This window comes from Petaurus breviceps, unplaced genomic scaffold, assembly GCF_028583685.1.
Source record: "Petaurus breviceps papuanus isolate PSGF00001 unplaced genomic scaffold, PetGlider_PUasm1.0 90842, whole genome shotgun sequence".
Classification (NCBI taxonomy): domain Eukaryota; kingdom Metazoa; phylum Chordata; class Mammalia; order Diprotodontia; family Petauridae; genus Petaurus; species Petaurus breviceps.
In genome coordinates this window covers 11,510,403-11,532,563 of record NW_027187358.1, presented here as the reverse complement: position 1 = coordinate 11,532,563, position 22,161 = coordinate 11,510,403, and the positions used below count along the sequence as shown (strand labels likewise).

General features: G+C 37.3%; 1 protein-coding gene across 3 annotated transcripts in view; it reads left to right on the top strand.

Annotated features, from left to right (window-relative positions):
- The window catches only part of FBXO11 (F-box protein 11), a 115,194-nt gene that overhangs the window by 2,642 nt on the left and 90,391 nt on the right, over positions 1 to 22,161 (top strand). The gene's annotated exons all lie outside the window — the stretch shown is intronic.

The window sequence follows — 22,161 nt, the reverse complement described above, 5'->3', positions numbered from 1 at the left end:
CTTTAATGATCTTCTTGAATTCAGAGGATGGTTTTAAAGTTGAATAAATTATCGAGATAATAAACAAAAAAACTTAGCTAATAATATTAGTATACCAACTTTATATTCATCCACAAATACATATTTTTTTCTTTGAAAACTTGAATACTTTGGGTTTTAAATTTCTATATGAAAAGTTTTGGGGGGAGGGGGTTAGTTTTAAAATATCTTGATTTATAGAGAAATTCCTTTCATTAGTTATGTTTCTGGCTTCCATAATTCAAGGTGTGTAATGAAAATGACTAGATTTTTTTTTCTTAAAGAGATCTTGGATTTTATTGAGTTATATTACATTAATACATAAGAAAATGCCAGAAGGGCTTAGATCAACTAGTGGCACTACTACATTGAGACTCACTGGTTCTTATGATAATTTCAACAACAGTTTTACTATCCATGTAAAAGCCCTTACTTTTTATGTGATGGATATGACTTCTGCTTAGAAGGATAAACTAGACATCAGTTACTAGGACTGTGGTACTGGTGTACCTTCTCTGTTTCCCTTTCCAAGCATTATTTTAGCATCTAAAGTTCATGTTACCTTTATTTTAACTATAGTCTTCTTCATGAGTAATGTTTAAGAGGGAAGAGTAGTTTAGGAATATGATAGCAAAGTTTTTTAGAGGCTCTCCTGGGCTCCTGGAGGAATCATAAAGGCACTTTAGACACCACTTCAGGGAAATGTTGTATTAAGTATGTCATGGAAAGCTCCATTTATCTATAGACTATCAAAAATGATCCTTTGTCAAAGGCAGAATACTAATTAACACACTTTTGGTCTGTTCATTTAAATTTTTAAGCTTTGAATGTCATATACAGAAGCATGTTTAACTAATAGAAAATAATTGGAGATGTTTCACAGAGGAGGAAGCAAGGATTTATTAATATAAAAACTGCTGTTATATTCTAGGATCTAAAATAGTTTTTCAAAATGAAACTGAAGGTAGTGTGTTCTTCGGAATTATTTGACACTACATTTTTTAAAAAATTCAAGTACTGAGTTTATGTTCTTTGCTCAGATACTATTTGCTAAGAGTTTTACAGGACAGAAAAGATATTTGCTTATTCTCCAAGATGGAATATAAATAGCTAAACAGGGATGTTGGTGGTTAAAGTTACTAAGATTTTATTCTTGATGTTGAATTTTTAAAAAAAATTAAGTGGGTGATAGCTACAATTTGTATTTTAGCTATCAGAAAAACTTTGAGGCTCTTTTTAAAGGCAAAAAGTTTATTATGCATATGTAATAGTTGTGGTTCAAGGAAATTTATTGTAGTTCTCATGATCTTTTGGTTTCTAATCTTAAGGGCATCAGGCTGTTTTTTAAGAATTGTCTCAGCTATTGAGATGCTTCTCTGTTTTGTAGTCATTTTTTTAAACCCCTTCTTACAAACAAACAGCAAGATTCAATATGAGCTTTCAGGAATATCCTATCACAGAATTGGGCAGGGGAATCCCTTGAGATCCTGGTCTTGAGTTCTGTTTGGCCCCTTTTTAAGGAACAACTTCTACCTATATCAGCTCCCTTCAGGCTCCGTGCATGCATGCACACACATGTGTAATCTCAATCTCTCTCTCTCTCTCTCTCTCTCTCTCTCTCTCTCTCTCTCTCTCTCTCATATATTCTTTTAAAACTCCTGTAGCTGTAGGAATTTAGGTCAGGGAACTCTACTCTGGTTTCAGGAGTTTAGGTAAGTATGTACCTTGGGGACAAGGCTAATGAAGATGAAAAAATCTTTGGCTCCTAACTGACATGACAAGTTGGGAAGAATATCAAGAACTTTCTTTTTCCACTCTTTTTTTTTAATCAGTATAGGAGTCCCTGACCACTTTGTGAGGAGGGTGTCACTTTCTTTATATTTTTCCTTGGTTTTGAGATCATCTAAATTTTTCAAGAAGTGTTTGTGTTCCTTTCCTAGTTGGGGATTTTTAGCAGATTAGGAGAGGTGGCAATCAGTTTAGAGATCATCTACCTCTTAAGGTCTTAAATTAAGGAATTGTAGCATTCAAGTTTACCAGGTCAGTCTTTTTGTGCAACTTTACTTTTAAAATAATAAGACTTCAATTAAGAATTGTTTTAATTTGTGAACCATTATGTTTTTTTTCTTTCTCTCTTTTTCTTTCTCTCTCTTTCTCTTATTCTTCAATTTGTACCTCTTGTTCATCTGTGTATTACTTCGTGCTTTCTAAAGTTTCTGTAGTGTCATTTGGTTATAGTTCTACCATTTCTCTTAGTTATTTTTTATCCTCTTCCTGTCTTCCAAAGATACAGCAACTTTGCCAAACTACCTTAGTGTCATCTGAACACTCAGGGAGCACTCTATATTTCATTAGTGAACTGGCCTTGGGGTTGGCATTAGTTGGGTTCAAGTCCTGTCTCTGATAGCTTTGTGACCATAAGGAAGATATTTACCCTCTCAGTTCTTCCAAGCAATTCTAAGACTTTAAGTAGCAGAGCAGTTTCCACTCTACATAGGTGGAGGGATTTTCCACACTGGAGCTTCCTACACACAGGAAATCACAGGTCCAAAAAAAAAATCACTGATTAAAGCAGTAAAATGTGCTAATTTAGAACTAATTCTTTGGAGTAGCATTCAGAATTGATTGATATTGAGACTTTGAGCATTGCTGTATGCAAATGTAGGTGGTGCTGGAGCCAAGTTTGTTCTTATCTAACAAGGTGAAACCATAAATTGTTAATGCAAATGACTAGAGTTTTCCATGTACAAAGAGATGGGTGAATTTTCCCAAAATTACTCATGAGTTCAGAAATTGGATTTTCTTGTTTTTTTGTTGTTGTTTTTTTTAAAGTTCATGGCTAAAGGCAGAGACTGTTTTTAGAAGAAAAATATAGGTTAAGTTAATGTGGGACTAAATCTAATTTAAAAATTATTTTTGACTGTTTTCTGGAGCAAATTTCCCATAGTACTAACATATATACTAGACAAGCTTTGTCCTGGCCATATACTTGTACTTTCCTACATCCCTTGATTTTTGATTTCCATCTCTTTAACCCCTATTGAAAAACTCCCCACCTACCCACTACCCCAGCCAAGCCATTAATGGAACTTATAATCACAAAATCCAGTGATCTTTTTCAGGCTTAATGTTCCTTGACCTACCTGTCCATTGCCTTTGACCATGTTAACCGTCCTATTCTGGATTTCTTCCTGCCCACCCCGAAGGGTGTATAAGTCTACTCTCCTATCTCTATACATGCAACTTGCCAAATCAAAGTATTACTATCCAGCCACCATTCCTCTCTATGGGTTATCTCCTTTATTAGAATCTGAGCTCCTAGAAGGCAACTACTATATTTGCTTTTATTTGTATCTCCTAAACTTGTCGGTGCTTGGCTCTAGGAAACATTTTTAATAAGTGATTTTCCTTTCATATATTAAATCCTCTTTTGTTTTCCCAGACATCACTCTTGACCTCCTTTGTTTTTCTCGACTCTTCATGGATGCCTTTTGGGGTTTTCTTGGCAAAGATACGGTTTGCCATTTCCTTTTCCAGCTGATTTTACAGATGAGGAACTGAGGCAACCAGGGTTAAGTGACTTGTCCAGGGCCACACAACTAGTAAGTGTCTGAAGCCATATTTGACTTCAAGAAGATGGGTCCACCTGACTGCAGGTCCGAGGCTCTATCCACTGTGCTCCTTAGCTACCTGTCTTGTCCTTTGACCTCTCTGTAATTGCTCCTCTTGGACAATAAACATCTACTGTGTGCCATACACTAGCTTCCTTCAAGTCCCAGCTAAAATCCCAACTTTTATAGGAAGACTCCCAATCCTTTGTAATTCTAGGACTTTGCTTGTATTGATCATGTTCCTAATTATCCTGTACATAGCTAGTTTGTGCATTTTTGTTTGCATGTTGTCTCCTCCATTACAAGTTTCTTGAGGACCAGGACTATCTGTCTTTTACCTTTGGGAAATCCCTTTTTTGGGGGGAGGAGGGAGGGAAATGATACTAATACCAAAAAGACAGTCCCTGACCTCAAGAAGCTTATAATCTAATGGGGGAAGACTATACACAAAAGGAAACTGAAATAGGGGTGGATATGGTACGTAGCCTTGTGCTTGTGGCATAATGGAGAAGCTGTGAGAAATGCAGAGATGACTGACCTTGGGGTTATTTTTATATGGAGACTTTGGGAGGAACTCTACCTTCCATGCAGAGGGCTCCCAGAGCCAGAGGGTACTGATGAAGTATGAGTACCAAGACTAATGCAGTCTTTCAGGATGATGAGATTCCTGATAGTATGATGAAGAAGTAGAAAGGAGTGCTCCTCTCTATTATTTTGTTATTGTTGATTCTTCTTCCCCTTCCCTACTGACTGTTTAAACTGATGTTTGCCACAACTAGGACTTGGCCCCCTTCTCATTCTGTCCTGTCCTTGGTAATCTCACCCACTTCTGTAGCTTTAGTTAATACGGTATGGTTTAGGGGAGTGCTAGATTTGAGAGCAAACCACCTGGTTTCAAGTCCTGGCTCTCTTACTACCTATGTGGCATTAGGCAAGTCACAACTTTTGTGACTCTTAACTTTTTATCTTTTATGTAGGAGATTTAGACTAGATATTTTTAAGATCCTTTCCAACTCTAAGATTCTTATGAACCTAAACAAAATCTAATTCTAGCTGTGGCTTTTTTCTCCCATGCTCCAAAACTTCATGTCTACTTGGCTATTCCACCAATACAAACACTGTGTTTGAAAGTGAGTAAATTATATTTATCTCCAAAACTTACTGTTCCTTCTGTCTTCATTATTTTTGAGTGACACTACCATTCACTCAGTTTTGTGTATTTAAAACTTCATGTTGTTTTTGATTCTACCATCTCCTTCATCTGTCATCATTCTAAGTTACCAAGATTTCTCATTTCTACTTCTGAAATCTCTCTCCTGCCTGTCTTATGCACTATATCCACTGGTACCTCTTTAGTACAGATTTCACTACCTTCTGTTCTATTACAGGAGCCTCTTTACAGGTCATCCTGCTTTCACTTTTAACCTCTTTCAATCTATCCTTAACATGGCTGCAAGTCATAATTTTCCTTATGCATAAGTCTTATCATACTTTTATTCACAATATTGTCCTCCCTCTCATCCACCATGTAAAGTTCAGATAACTTTGCTGGACATTTAATGCCTCTACATTCTGGACCCTATCTCTTCCTGGCTATCTGTGTATTTTATTCTTTAGCCACCTTGCTGTCTTCTACATATCCTCTATACTTTCCTCCTCCCATGTCTTTGCTCAGACTAAATATTTTCTACTCTACATTCCTTTCTTTAATTCCCATTCCTTAAAGCCTAACGAAGATTTCTTCTAGGAATTTTTCCTAATTCCCATCAGGTAATTATTTCCTTTTTCCTGTTGTACTTACACAGAATTTCGGCACTCATTTTGAACCAATGCCCTTATTGAGGACATGGAACTATTTGGGGGGAGGGGGTCCTCAGAATTAGCATAATGCCTTGCATATACTGGACATTTATAAGTGTTTCTTGACTTGAATTATAATATTTGTATGAGTTAGATCCTGTTCCATTATAAATTCCATAAGGTCATGGATCCTGTCTAAATTTCATATTTAACAGTGCTGTGCACAGTTGATGCACTAATTGTTCATTGAGTTGAATTTGTGGAATTTAACTTAGGAAACCTGCTTCTTATATGTAAATTGTTCATTTATTTAATCTAACGAAAATAGAAAAGTGAAAGGGACTGATTTTTTATATATAATTTAGACAACAGACAAGAATATTCATTTAAAAATTTTAGCTTGAAAATCAATTTCATTTTCTTAATTAGAAACATTGAATAAGATTGACTGTAGTTGCAAAGTAGAGGTATATTTTATATATTAAATATAATTCAGTTCAACAAATGTGTAGTCGGCATATACCATATGTGGAAGTCTGTGCTTGGTGTTGAAGGAGATAAAAATTTTGGTAAGCCAAATTGCCTTTTGGGGAGTTTACAGACTAAGTAAGGAGATACACTCCCCCTTCCCCATACACACAAATTAGATATATGACCTCAAGTATTAAGGAAACTTTTCTGTGGAGTCTAATTGGAAGGATCCAGGAACATTTAGGACTTCAGTCGCCTTTGAAATGGGATTTGAGAGATGGGTAGGGAAATATGATTGTTTGTGGTTTTTGATTTCTGGTTATCTGATTCTGCCCATTATATTACAAAGGAAAGGAGGTATGGATTATTGAGTAGATGGGAAACAAATCTCCAGGCAGAAAGATTTGGGTTTAAGTCTTGCCTCTGACACCGTACTGGCCCTTGGATTCTGGGCAACTCAATGCCGGGACAACCCTCTAACAATACATTTCAGAACAGTTGCTGGTCTGCATTGGTAGGTTGAGTTGACCTACACAGATACTCACAGGTTAGTGCCTTGCCCTGATATTTTGAAGATAACTCAGTCTCAGGTCTTGGAGCTTTCTTCTACTTGGGAGTTTATTTTCCAGTGATGTCTTATGTGGTCTTGACTGAATCCCTGTATGAGTGAGAGAATTAATTTTGAGGCTTATTTAGCTGGGGTTAATAGTAAAGTATATAACTGGAGAAACAAAGTGTTCTCATTGTGAGCTAAGGTCATAAAGTGGAAGCCTTTGGTAACCAGACCGGTCCATTGTCAGCCATATATCTTTACTAACCCTGAATGATTAGGGACATTACAAGACCTCTTCAGGTTATCTGGAATTTTAGCACCAGTGGAAGCAACCTCCTTTCAGGAAAGGGGACCCCAAGGAAAATCAGGTCACAAATGTGGTAGTTGATTCTTTTTTCTCCTAAAGTCTACATCTTCCAGACTACATCATAGGAAATAAACCTGCTGGAGATGAAGGTGAAACCAGTCCTGCTCACAGACATTTGGGCCTTTAGAGTGATTTGTACCTTCAACACTTTTCCATTACAAATTCTACCACTAAATGAATATGGAATTAGTGAGGGTTTACCTGATTTCCCTTGTAGAGAAAGTGTCCATCGGGGCGGCTAGATGGTGTAGTGAGTAGAGCGCTGGCCCCGGAGTGGAGAGGACCTGGGATCGGTTCCGGCCTCAGATACTTAACACACAAAAAGAACTGGTTGTGTAACCTTGGGCAAGTTACTTAACCCCAGTTGCTTTAAAAAAAAAAAAGTGTCCATCCAATACCATTATAGAGATCTTAAAAAGCAACTAGTAGCAATCCATAGAAGAAAACATTGATTCTTGTGATTCTAGGCCTTGATGCAAAGTAGTTTGTTTGGTAGGGTAGTTTATTCCTTATCCCCATTTTTAAGTGTAAAGGATTTAGGTTCTTTGACAACCACATGGCCAGCTGTTGTTCTGGTAAATCTGACATTAGGACTAGTTGAGTAAGGCAGCAGCTTGATCCAGACCCCCTGACTTGGGTAACCTTGTACCTAATAATCAGGACATGGACTTTTTTTTTTAACTTGTTCTGTCAGCTTGGTCAAGGCGCCTGGATGCTTCTCCATCTGTAAAATTTAGATAGTAATATTGGCCATTTATTATTTTATGTAAAATGATTATTAAAAAATTAAGAGCCCTATCTAGCTGTGTGCTTTTGGGCAGATCATTTACTTAACTTTTCTAGGCCTCAGTTTACTTGTCTGTAAAATGAATGAATTGGGCTACATGTTCTGAGTTCCTTTTATCCCTACATTAATGGATTATGCTTCTGTGGTTTAGGGACTTGCTTCTTAGGTCCAAGGTTAGTTATCTGAACCTTTATGTTTTTGCTTCTAAGTAGTATTCACAGTGGAGCCTCTAGGTGGCACAGTGGATAGAGCCTCAATCTGTAGTCGGGAAGACTCATCTTCCTGAATTCAAATCTGGCCACAGAACTAGCTGTGTGACCCTGGGCAAGTCACTTAACCATGTTTGCTTCACTTTTCTTTTTGGAAAATGAGCTGGAGAAAGAAATGGCAAACCACTCCTGTTTCTTTGCCAAGAAAATCCCAAATGGGACGATGAAGAGTTGGGCTTGATTGAAATAATTGAACAACAATAACAACTATATTCATAGTGTGATTAGAATGTATGAGTCTCCCTCCATTCTATGAGAGAGCTGTTTAAGAAAATGTAACTTTTCTTTCATAATACTTTTATTCACTTAGTTACATTTTGGAGATTGGTAAAGCCAGATGTGTTAAATATACCTAGGTATAAGTTTTTCATTGGAGGTAAAAGAACATTGTTTCTTCCGATAATTTGTATTGCCTTTCTGAAGAGGATAGGATTTTGTATGAATAAAGATTTAGCAGGTAGAAAGTGGGTGGTCAGGCAAATGCAGGTGATGTGGAAGATGTTGACAGAAATTCAAAGGTTATCAATAAAACTACCAGCTCCATAGTTAAAAGTATCTTCTCATTCTTCATCCTTTCTGACTTCTGTGCTACATTCATTCTCTTCTCCTGGAAACTCTCTCCTTTTAAGTTTTTACTACATTGTTTTTTTTCTTTTGTTCTTCTGTTTGACCACTTTTTCTTAGTCTCCTTTTCTGGATCTTCATCCAGGGCATGCCCATTAAGCATAGGTATCTCCCAAGGATTCTGTCCTGAGTCTTTAAACTCAACATTACTGAAACTCATTATTCTCCCCCCACACACACACACACACCCTTTCCTCTTCCCAACTTGCCTTCCAGTCAGCCAGGTGGGCACCCACCACATCCTTGCTTACAGTAATCCCACAGTGTGTCAAGTTTTGTCTTTTTCTTCTTTCACATCATATCTCTTATATGTCCTCTTCTCGCTAGTCACACAGCTAGCACCTGGTACAGGCTCTCATCATCTCAGTACTTAACTATTGCAGTAGCCTTATGATTGGTCTCCCTGTTTCCCTGAAGTCTCTCCCCCTGCCAATCCATCCTTCATTTATCTGCCAAACTGATTTTCCTTAAGTGAATGTCTGGCCATGTCATCCCTGTCCCTCACTCAATAAAATTCTGTGGCTCTACTCCCTGTTGCCTCTAGAATCAAATATTAAAAATTCTGCTTGGCATTGAAAGCCCTTAACAACCTGGAATCTTTCTAGCCTTCCACTACTCTTACACTGTATTCCTTTCCACATGCTCTATGATTTTGTTATACTGGCCTACTTGTTCTCCACTTGACACTCCTTATATATCCCTACTCCATGCGTTTGCAATAACTGTCCCTCATGTTTCAAATGCTTCCTTGCATGTACATGTACATCTTTGTTTTTCTTGCTTCATCTTAAATATTTCCTTCTGCAGGCACTTTCCTGGTGCCATTCACGGCTAATGCCTTTCTTCCTTCTGAGATTGACTCCTGTTTACTCTTGTGTGTACAGGGTTCTTGTCTCTGCCATTAGAATGTAGTTTCCTTGATATCAGAGACTTTTTTTTGCCTCTTTTTAAAAAATTTTCCCAGTGCTTAGTGCAATTCCTGGTACATAGTAAGCCCTTAGTAAATGCCTGTTGACCAACTGCCTAATAAGTGATTGTTGACTGACTGAAGGTAGTGAATCCTGTGTGGGATTAGAGAGAAACAATCTTCTGAAATGGCCAGTGCCTACTCTCCACCCCAGGTGTCAAGGAAGGCAAGGGTCACATGTTGGACAAATGGAAACTTCAAGAAGTTGAACAAAACTTTTCATAATTCCTGGGATCATAAATTTAAAGCTGAAAGGGAGAAGTTTTACAAATATGGGCCACTCAGCATCAAAAAAGCCTTACTTTTGGCAGTACTGTTGGTATAAAAAATGTGTAGGACTTTTGAAATTGACCCCAACTAGTGTGTACTAAATTGAATTCAGAAATCATCTATTAAGCACCTACTATTGCAAGGCATTGTGCCAGGTGATGGGAATACAGACTAAAAAAAGACAAATATTGCTGCCTTCTTAGACCTTATGTTTTCTGAAGAATAACTGAAATAAACATATGGTAGTTAAGAATGCTTTTGTTACTAGTGATGTTGATTTGGAATTTAAATTCCCTGTTTTTGTGTTTGATAATCAATGATAGGTTAAGCTTCCTTGGTTCTGTTGATACTTCTGTCTTCTGTAGTACAAACTACTCCTCCCTTATACAGTTCTTCCAAATCATTTGCTAAGGCTAGAGCCTTAGCAATAGTAGACTATTGGCATCATGGGAATCTTAAGTTCCTATCTCAATTCATTAAAAATAAGGTGGAACAATATGAACAATGGACAGAAGATTCCCCAACTTTGGGTTATATGTGAGGTTTGTTGTGTCTTGGAATGCATTTTTTCTTAGGAAATTGTTATTAGATAACAGTAGAGTATGTAGGCTAGTCCACAAAATCCTATTTAATGCATAATAGCTGACCATTTGCTTACAGTATTTAGTATCTCTGAGCTCTGGATTCTTGGGAACAGAGCACTGTGCTGTTGAGAAATGAGGAAATAGAGGAGCAGCTCCAGCTCTTTATTCCCCAAGATCTTTTGATATTTTTTCTTCTAGATGCAAAATAAGTGGTGGGTAAAAATTCAGAATTAACCAAGTTTCTTTGATAAAATCCAATCTGCTTCCCCAGTAGTTGTCTGCCCATGTGCTTAGTGCCCTTATACCAACCTAAATCCCCATACTGTGGCTCTCTAACTAGACTTGTTCTACTCTCTAAAAGTACTCCATGCTCCCAAAATCAGCTGTTTTCCTATATCTTATTTTTAGCTCTTAGAGGCAGGAATCTTAATCTTACCTAAGCAATGTTATCTTTCCCAGAGCTTTACACAATGTTTCACATAGAGTAGGTTTTTAATATTTACTGAATTGAATGGAAATTCAGTGCAAATTAGTCAAGTTTGGAGTTCGAAAACTACATGAAGTAATTCATACCTGATGTATGAATTGATCATAGTCCTTTAACAATATCAGAAATTGTGGTGGGGGTTTGTTTTGTTTTTTTAAAAGAGGGTACTTTTGACTGAAATGAGTCTCTTAAGTAGAAAAATCCAGGCTGTATACCCAAGTGAACTAAAAACATTTGGGCTCCTAAGGAGTATATTTTAAAATAGTAGCTTTAGATAGGTTCAGCATTGCCTGGGAGTTTGTCCCCATAGTCAGCTCCCCTTAGTTATTCACAGCCCATTCCTCCCTTTTCTATGGAATATTGAAGCTTTTTAAGTAACCTCTTCCTTGACAGTGGCTTTTTGCATTTTATGTATGTGTATATATGGGTAGTGGTGGTAGAAGGTGTGGAAGAAGGATTAGCCAGCAGGATGGTAAATTGGGGACTGGCTTTATGTGAAAATAACTTGAGTATTAGAGTTAGTGGGATTCAGGAAGAGTTTGTCCACATTTGAAACTAAACTTTTCGTGGAAGTAATTTCCCCTTTACTTTGATTTTGTTGTTGTTGTTATTGTTATTTAGTAGAGTTTCAGAAGTAGGTTTGTGGATGACATGAAATAAGGTGCTTATTATTTGTGTAGATCTCACTAGGTGGTACAGTGGGTAGAACCTTAGTTTATTTTTTAAATTTTTTTATAAACATTTGTTTTTAAAACTTTGAGTTCCAAATTTTTTCCCTTCTTCCCTCCTCACCCACCCTCACTGGGAAGATAAGCAATTCAATATAGGTTGTACATGTGTAGTTACACAAAACATTTCCATAGTAGGTATATTATGAAAGACCATATATATATTTCCCTCCCTCCTGTCCTGCCCCCCCCCACTTATTATATTTTCTCCTTTGATTCTGTCCCTTTTCAAAAGTGTTTGATTCTAACTACCCGCTCCCTTCTATCGTCCCTCTTCTCATCCCCTTCCCCCCCATTTTCCTGTACGGTAAGATACCCAATTAAGTGTGCACGTTATTCCCTCCTTAAGCCAAATTCAATGAGAGTAAAGTTGTCACATTCCCTTTTCTCTTCCATTGTAACAGTTTTTCTCTTGCCTCTTTTATATGAGATAATTTACCCTAATCTTCCTCTCCCTTTCTCCTTCTCCCAATATATTCCTCTCTCACCTCTTAATTTTATTTTTTGGATATCATCCCTTCATATTCAACTCATCCTGTGCCCTCTGTCTATGTATACATGTATACACATACTCACATACATGTTTATATATACATGTACCTTCTGTAAATACATATATGTATATACATATATATTCCCTTCAACTATCTTCATACTGAGAAAAAGTCTCATGAGTTACAATTATTGTTTTTCCATGTAGGAATATAAATAGTTCAACTTTAATAAGTTCCTTATGATTTCTTTTTCCTATTTACCTTCTCATGCTTCTCTTGCTTCTTGTATTTGAAAGTCACATTTTCTGTTCAGCTCTGGTTTTTCATCAAGAATGCTGCAAGTCCTCTATTTCATTGAATGACCATATTTTCCTCTGAAGCATTATACTCAGTTTTGTTGGGTAGGTGACTCTTGGTTTTAATCCTAGCTCCTTTGACCTCTGGAATATCGTATTCCAAGCCCTTCAGTCCCTTAATGTAAAAGCTGCTAGATCTTGTGTAATCCTGATTGTGTTTCCACAATACTCAAATTGTTTCTTCCTGACTGCTTATAATATTTTCTTCTTGACTTGGAAACTCTGAATTTGGCTATAATGTTCATAGGAGTTTTCTTTTTGGGGTCATTTTCTTTTCTTTTTTTTAAAGCAATTGGGGTTAAATAACTTGCTCAAGGTTACACAGCCAGTTATTTTTTGTGTAGGTGCCAAGTATCTGAGGCCGGAACCAATCCCAGGTCTCCCAACGCCGGGGCCAGTGCTCTTACTCACTGCACCACCTGGCCCCGCCTTGGGATCATTTTCAAGAGGCTAATGGTGAATTCTTTCAATTTCTATTTTGCCCTCTGGTTCTGGAATATCAGGGGAGTTTTGCTTGATAATTTCTTGGAAGATGGTGTCTAGGTTCTTTTTTTTGATCATGGCTTTCAGGTAGTCCAGTAATTTTTAAATCATTTCTCCTGGATCTCTTTTCCAGGTCACTGGTTTTTCCAGTGAGATATTTCACATTGCCTTCTATTTTTTCATATGTTTGGATTGTTTTATAGTGTCTTGATTTCTCATAAAGTCATTAGCTTCCATTTGCTCCAATCTAATTTTTAAGGAATTATTCTCTTCAGTAAGTTTTTGAAATTCCTTTTCCATCTAGGAAATTTGGCTTTTTAAGGTTTTCTTCTTCTCATTGGCTTTTTGGGCCTCTTTTGCCATTGGAGTTAGTCTATTTTTTAAGGTGTTACTTCAGTCAGGCTGTTGACTCTCTTTTCTTGATTTTCTTCCATCATTCTCATTTCTCTTCCCAAATTTTTCCTTCACTTCTCTTACTTGGTTTTCAAAATCCTTCTTGAGCTCCTCTATGGCCTGTAACCCGTTCATATTTTTCTTGGGAGCTTTTGGTGCAGGAGTTCTAACTTCATTTTCTTCCTCCTGTTCCATGCTGTGAACCTTTTTGTCTCTAAAAAAAAGGTGTCTATGGTAGGATTTGCGTTTCCTATGCTTGATCATGTTGCCAGTTAATTACGTGACTTTTGAACTCTTTGCCATGGTAGAATTCTGCTTTCAGAATGGAGACAGCTTTGTCCCAAATCTCTGGGGTTTTCACATCTGCTAGAGCAATTGGGGGGCACCCTCTCTTGCAGCCCCTCTGGCTCACTGGCCACACAACCCAGGACTCCACCCTTGATCCAGATCCCAAGCAGGTTTAAAGCAAGAGCAATTACCCTCTGAATGGTCACTTGGTCCCCCTACAGTCTGCAGGCCAGGAGCTCTTAAGGCAGCCACACTCCACTGCTTGTTGCCCCGGGGGCCGGACCATGCTCCTCTAACCTCCCGTGTTTTAACAGAGTTCCACACTGACCTTTTACTTTGTCTTTGGCATTTATGGGTTGAGAAATCTGGAAACCGCCTCAGCTGCTGCTGCTTCACTCTCTTACAGTTTGCTCCTGCAGTCTGCTCCAGCTGCTGTTGGTTGGGGCTGCCCTGGGGCCAAAACTGCATGGCTCAACACTGGGCTCGACTTGGCTCCCAGTTGAGTGCGATAGCGCCTTCCTGCTGGCCTTCCAGGCTGCCTTCAGCAGGAGATTTGTTTCTCTCTGTCACTTTGTTCTCTACCTCTAAAATTTGTTTAGAGTAATTTTTTACATGTATTGGAGGAGGTAGAAGCCATGGGGAAGTCCTGTTTCTACTCTGACATCTTAGCTCTGCCCCCAGCCTTAGTTTAAAAATGGCGCCAGACCCGTACTGGCTGTGTGACCTTGAGTAAGTCATTTAACCTGTTTGCCTCCGTTTCCTCATCTGTAAAATGAAGATAATAACAGAACCTACTTTAAATGATGGTAATTGTAAAGCACTTAGCACAGTGTCTGGCACATAGTAACTGCTGTATAAATAAATGTTAGCTATTATTGTTACAATCACTGATTTTTATAGTTTATTTACTTCCAAAATGATGGAAGAGCTATATTGGCAATATGAATAAGAATTAGAGAGCTCTCCTAATTATGTTGAAAAGAGTAAATTTGCCTGAAGAGGTTTTATTTTACATATATATTTCTCAGTTTCCTGATTTTACCACATTGTAATAGTTTTTTTTTTTTAAAGTAAAGAACTTAAGGGAGAAAGGATGATTCTGCCTTAGAAATTTTGTTAACTTTTACCTAGTCTTTTGGTATGCAGTTAATGTTTTAGCACGGAATTATACCATTGCTATGATTGTAACCTTTCATAATTTTTAGATTACAATTTTTAAAAATTACACATACCATCTGGATAAGTGACCTTAGTCCTTTTTTGCAGAGTCATAGGTAAAGTATTGTAGGAATAGAATGGAACGTGAAGTCCAACAAAGTCTGGGTTCAGATCTCGGTTTTTACCTTTTATTGACTAATCCTGTCCAGTTGTGTTGCTTCATGTGTAAAATGATGGAGTTGAACTAAGATCTTTAAGTTACATTCTAGCTTTAATGTTCTATAATTCTTGTCAGTGAAGATATGACTACTGCCAATTCCATCATAACTTTTATGCGTCTTGTCTTCACTTCAGAGCTCAGTTACCTGCTTTTCCATTTGATCCTAGCTTGCAACTTCCTTGGAAGACCTATCTTGGGCCATCATTTTAATCATTTTTTCTGGTTATTTTGTTTGCCATTGCTGATGCTTCATTATCCTAAAGTCATCTTGTTATACGCTGGAAAGCTGACCTACAAAATATTTGGATACATTTTACCTCCATTCTTGTGCTTCTTGAACTTGGTCAGATCTGTTTGTTTCTGATGTATACGAGGAAGGTGCATGAGTGCCTTTGCTAGCAGCCCCCAAGAAAAGGTCTGTTATTCTTGTATCATGAGTTCTCTCTCATAAGCCAGCACCCCCTTGAAACTACCTCTCCCAAGAAGATTGTCCCTCTTCCTGGGAGATGGTGACTCAATTGTCTTAGATAATGCTCTAAATGTTTATTATGTTAGATCAGTGAAAAAAAAAATTAAAGCAGTTGTGTGTGTGTGTGTGTGTGTGTGTGTGTGTGTGTGTGTGTGTGTATGTGTATGCTGCCCATATGTGACTGGCTAGATTGGTTGGAACATGGTCATGGATTTGATCACTGTGGGCCACTTAGCTTTGTTTTGGGTCCAGGGCACAGAAGTGTGTGTTCTTGATCCAAAGGGATTTTGTGAGACTCTTATTAGTATATTGGTGGAAATTCATTAATGCTAGAAAAATATCCCCAAGAGCATGCCCTCTTGTTGGTGGGTTAGTAATGTTATTTCCTAAACAAAACATTTTCATTAGTGAACAAGTGACCTATAAAGTAGCATTATTGTTCAACTTGCTACCAGGCACATTGACTTCTATAATGCTTTTGTTCAATAATCAATCTTACCTTGTTTTTATTTTGTGTATTATATACAGTATCTGTTTCTACATGTACATGTTGTTTTCTTTGATAGAATGTTAGCTCCTTCAGGTTGTATATGGGCAGTTTCATTTTTGTCTTTTTATTTCTAGTGCCAGTTATAGTGCCTAGCACATAGTTGGTGATTAATAATGCTTCTTAATTGAGTGTAAAATTTGCTAAAGAGTGGGTTGAATTAGTTGTAGCTGAAGAACTGTTTTGTATTTTTTATAGGTGTTGTCAAAGTTAATGGTATGATGATGAAAATTTCTGAAAGTTCTTGGAGAATTTGTGTAGCCATATGTATACTATGAAAGATATTTCAAAAATGTTTTCTTACATAGAGAATGAAGAACAAAGTAAAATTGAGGTCTGATGATATTCATGAGAAGCTTTGTTAAAATTTGAGTAGAACAATTACAGACACAACGTATGTGTGACAACCAACTTTGATAAACTGGACTCTTCTCAGCAATCCAGAGACACATAAGTCATACCCAAAAGATTCATGATGGAGAGAGATATTTACATCCAGAGACAGAACGGAGATTGAATCCAGATTGAAGCAAACTACCTGCCCTTTTTCGTTTTCTTGTTTGGTTTTGTTTCCTTTTTCCCATTCTTCATTCCATCTGTTATAATCCTTCTTTATAACCTGACTAATGCCTAATGTGAAAGTATTTGCAGATACCGTGTTTCCCCGATAATAAGACCTATCCCGAAAATAAGCCCTCCCCTTACTGTGTAAGATTCCTCTAAAATAAGCCCTCCCCCGAAAATAAGCCCTATTGAGATTGCTACTGTAGTGAAGGTGATCCCCTGCGCTACACGCTACGTTACGGTACCCTCTGTATGCACCGTCTCCCCCCCCCCCGAAACGCACACTGCGCTCAGAGCTGCATCCAATCAGAGCTGCAGCAGTGAGCGCGTCATCCTGTTCTTCCCCAGTGATTTGCTTGCTGGCGCCATTGAGAGCAGTGCCGCGGAGGAGAGCTGAGGCAGGATAACATAAGCCCTCCCCTGAAAATAAGCCCTTTGGTGTTTTTCTTTCCAAAAAAAAATAATAAGACAGTGTCTTATTATCGGGGAAACACGGTACTATACTTTGATTGTATGCTGCCATGGGGAAGGGAGGGGGGGAGAGAAAATGTGAAACTCAAGGAATTGTGGTAATGAATCTTGTAAACTAAAAGTAAACAAATTAATAAAGACCAAAAAAAAAGTTGAGTAGAATCAAATTTAGCAAAGGAAGGAGAGTCTTGGAATCATTGGAATTATTGAATTGCCATTGTATTTTTATAGGCATCGTCTTTTGTTTTGGCATTTCATTAAACCTCCTTTCATTCCCTTCTGTGGAGGCTTATGTTATAGATGGGCAAATATGGAATATAAGTTGAATGCATATGAAGATATTTCATAATTGTAATGCATATACATAAGGAAACCTGAGCTGTTTCAGAACAGCCATCATCCCCTGATCTCTCATACACCACAATAGTTAGATATATTCCATTTGAGTGGTTTCTGAGCAAATTAAATTAGTATAGCAGACTAATTTCCTTTTCTTTGAAAGCTTAAAATTGCATTGTGGAAAGCAAAGGAAGATAACTATCAGCACGAGTTGAATTTACTATTTATTGATAATTTTTTTCCTATTCTTTGCAGTTGCAGGTTTTATGTTTAGATGGATGTCATTTGCACCAAACATGATTTTCTGTATATTATTTAAATTAGATTTTTAAAAGTGGTGATGAACACATACAGTGGAAAAGCCGTACCATAATAGTGTCCTTCTGGAACCTTTTGTAGTTTAATATGCTTGAGATCCTTCTGGAAATTACAGTGCTTGGACCAGGGTTGTGTTGATCCAATATCTAATAGTTGTTCCACCATTTGTGGGCGTAATTACTTTATGCTAGACACTTCAAAATTGCTGTAGTTTAGGAATAAACAGGAGGTTTGACAGTATTTTTGTAGAAATAAATGAGAACTAGTACTAGGGCCTCAACCAGACTTACCTTGATGGGTAGAGTAGGAGTTTGTTGTGGGAGCTCCCTGAGATTGCTGTAGCTCAGCTAGAAGAGTTCTGGGTATATCTTAAATTGGGGATTATGGATTTGAGAACTTAAATGTAATATTTTAAGTATTGCCAATATATGTCCAAGCTAACTACCATCCATAAATATGTATAGATGGATAGGCTCTTTTGTTTTGGACAGGCAGCATGGCCTATGAGATATAGGTAGTTTAAATATTTATCCCCACTTTACAGATGAAACCAAGGCTGTGAGAATGTAAGGGACTTCCCCATGGCCATATAGCAAGTCTAAATTGATTTTTGAGCTCAGATCTATTTACTCCAAATCTGTTGGTCTTATGCCAGCTATAGTGAGGGGTCTGTATCTGTTCGCTGGCACTACATTGATGTTGCAGGACATACAGCTATGTGGAAATTTTGAGCGAGAAGAGATAAAGTCCTCCTTCCACCTGCCTCCTGCCATTGGTTTGGGTAATTTCTTTCTTACAAAGCTAGGTAAAGGAAATCTTTGACTGTTAAGGTCTTGAAAACCTGTATCCGATTGCTGAGTTGAAATAGTTTTCCCTACTATTAGTGGTCTTTAAGTGATAATTATGTTTGTACCAAGTGCTCCAATAATGTGAGTTTAACAGATGTGGTCCATTAAGTTTGGGATCTAATATATATTTAAAAATAAGTTAGACTAAGGGTGGCTAGGTGATGCAGTGAATAGAACACCGGCCCTGGAGTCAGGAAGACCTGGGTTTGGATCCGGCCTCAGACACTTAACACAAAAAAATAGCCGTGTGACCTTGGGCAAGTTACTTAACCCCAATTCCCCCTCCCCCCTCCCCCCAAAAAAGCAAAAAAAAATAATAAGTTAGACTACATTACCAAATAGTTTTCAGAAATTGTTGGGGCTATAAAAATTATTTTTAACTATCAAAATTTGATTATAATTTTTTAGAGGCAGAAGGAACCTTAGAGGTAGTCTTGTCTAGCTCCTCTATTTTATGTGTGAGGGTGCTGAGGTCCAGAGATATTAGATGACTTGACCCATTCATCTTACCAAAGCCATACCTTTCTCCTAACCGCACTCTCCTCCCAGTAGTTATTTCTACTTCCTTCCAGCATTTTTTTTTAATGAAAAATATATTTAGTACCACATCTAAAGTAGCAAAAGTAGGGATTGTTGATATGAAACTCCAAGTAAAATTCCTTATGATTAACCTGCTTATAAAGTCATCAACTATATTTTAGATTCCAAGGAACAAGATTGCTTCCAGAGAGAACTTTTCACATTTTAATTCAGGTGCCTACAGTTTAAGGTGAGGTAAATCATATTTGAGAAACCAGTCTTTGAACTGAACCAGCAAGGCTTGTGAAGAGCTTGTTATGTCAAACCAATTTGATTTTTGTTTTCGAAAGAGTACTCCAATTCTCTTAAAGGATAGAAGATGGAGCAACTAGAGAAAGATAATAAAACTTAGGATTTTAGTGCAGCCCAGTTCACAGGCACAATACCACAGCTGATTAATAACTTTGACCTACTGAGTTTCTTACATAGACTGATTCACCCCACCTTCAGTGTGTATATTTAGGAGTGTACAGCTTTTGTTAAGGTCAAGGAAGAGAGATTTATGTAATTATGCTCCATAGAAGTTTATTCTAGATTTAGTATTTCAATTAATAACCTAAATGAATAGATAACATATTAAGTTTGCAGATGATACTAATTTTAGGTGACATTTAGAAATACTTAGGAATAGAGATGTGAGGACTTAGAAAAATTCATGAGTCTGTCAAAAAAGATAGATACTTATTTGTGCAACAGTGTACAAAGGAATCCTACCCAAAATGGCTCATTGCTAAGTTCAACAGAAAATTATTAGAGATATTAATTTAATGAGCTGTTTTAAATATTAAATTTGCATACAAGTCCAATTTTATAGAAAGAAGACTTGCAAAATCTGGGAAATCTTTTTTATTAAACGCAGTAGTAAAGGTTGAAAATAATATTAGGAAACACAGTAGTTCTGGAGGATAAGAGATTAAAAAACAAACCTAAATGGATTAAAAAACAAACCTAAATGGACCTGGGTTTTGTTTGTTTTTGAGCTTGGGTCATCCTGTCAGGTTAAAAGCTCAGCAGCCACTCACCAGTCTGACCCAATGCTAATTTTCCTACTGTTTTTCCCACCCAGGTGAATTCATGTCTCCTTTGGCAGGATGGTAACCTGCTCCCCTTAGTATTATACTGTAGCCTACTTACTTCCACCCTGGGAGTTCAACATGTTGATGCTGTGGACATCCAATGCACTATGCCTGGCTTAAAATTAAAAAAAAAAATACTGGTCACCTATTTTTTCATCTGCACAGAGAACAGACAGAAGAAATGGGCTAAATTGTTGCTGGGTAGTTTATGTTAGCCATAAAGAATTTCTTGTGTGGAAAGATTACCAAAAAACTGGAGTAGTAGGCCAGTGAGAAGGGTTGTATGATCTTGTTCCATGTTTTCACCATTTCTCTTAAATGTTCTAAATCCTTGGGGCTAGATTAGATGTTGATATTTCTTCTTTAGAATTTTATGGTCATGTTGTTTTTCCAAATTTCTTTTTAACTTGCTGATCTTCTTCAACTCAGTTCTTTATGTAGTTTTCCAGTGGCACTAAAAAAAACTTGGTTTTATTGCTTAGTACTTTTACCTTATACATTGACTGAGAAGAAAAATTTTGATAGATGAATCAGTGTTATTCATGTAAACACTTCTTCCAGTGCTTTATCTATCACATCTATTGCATATCACAACCTTTCTTCCCATGTTCTAAAACTGTAATGTTTCATAAGTACTCCACAGAGGATCTATCCAATGTGCTTTTAGATGTGTTAATGTTTCTCATGTAATAGTACCACACTCGGATTGTTCATCTATTGTCCCTCACTTTTGATACATGACTGGGGCCTTGTATGCTTCTGGCCATACATTTCTTTGATATGTTTATACCACTTGTTGCATGAGAGTCATCTTAGTATTATACTGTAGCCTACTTACTTCCACCCACTGTGCTTCTCCATTGCCCACTAGGTGACCTACAGTTTAGTCTTTTAGATCTCAGGTAGTAGTAGCTTAAAGTAGTTGGAAGGACTGTGTGTAATTTCTATGATTCAGTCTAGCCTACTCTTTTCATTGTTACTTAGTTGTGCGCACAGCTTAATGTCCCTCTGCTGCAGTGGGCCTACGACTACATACTTAGTTTTTCTGTGTTAAGTTACTAGGCCTTTCTCTTTTGAATAACTAGATCTGATTGAGGACTTCTTGTGATATTCTGGGACTTGATGTGTAAAAATCTGCCTGAAGTCAACTGCAAAAAAGTATTTAGAGGACCTCACATTTAGTAATGAAGGTTCTTTCTACTTAGACTTTTCTCAGGATAGACATTCGCCATAATGGTAGTGAACAGCCTTGGTGAGCACATATGTCTCCCTGCTTTATGTTTCACTTGATAGTCAGGTGGAATAGAATTCTTCTGGTTATATCTATTAAGGAGTTTTAGGTGATCTTTCTGTATGTACTGCAGGCACTTTGTTGGAGGAGAGCTTTTTTTTTGCTACCAAATCATATCTGTATAGTTTTTAAATTAACATAATTTATACTTTGTCAATTATGTGGTTATGAAAATGTCTGCTATTGAAAACTGCCTGTGAAAGACTCTGTTCCTTCCCATTTTCTTCAAGGATACCTTAAAATTGTGCATTGAACATTTTCATCTAAGTTTTCCAGAAATGAGAAAGACATTATGGAAGCTAAGTGGCACAGTGGATAGAGTGCTGGGCCTGGAGTCAAGAAAAGCTGAGTTCAAATCCAGCCTCAGACACTTCCTAGATATGTGCTTGGGCAAGTCACTTAACTTTTGTTTGCCTTGATTTCTTCAACCATAAAATTGAATATAATAATAGCACCTACTTTCCAAGGATCAAATGGGATAATATTTGTAAAGGGTTTAAGTACACTGCCTGCAACATAATAAGTACTATAATGCCAGCCATCATCATCATCATCATCATTATTAGTCATCATTCATGTATTTGGGTAATAATACTACCCTTGCCCCCCCCCCCCCCCCCCCCCCCCCCCCCCTTCTCCTCTCCTCCCTCTCCTTTTTTCCCTCTCTTTCCCTCACTCTCCCCTCTCCTCTTTTTTTTTCTTTTTTTTTTTTTGTTTTTTTTTTTTTATTT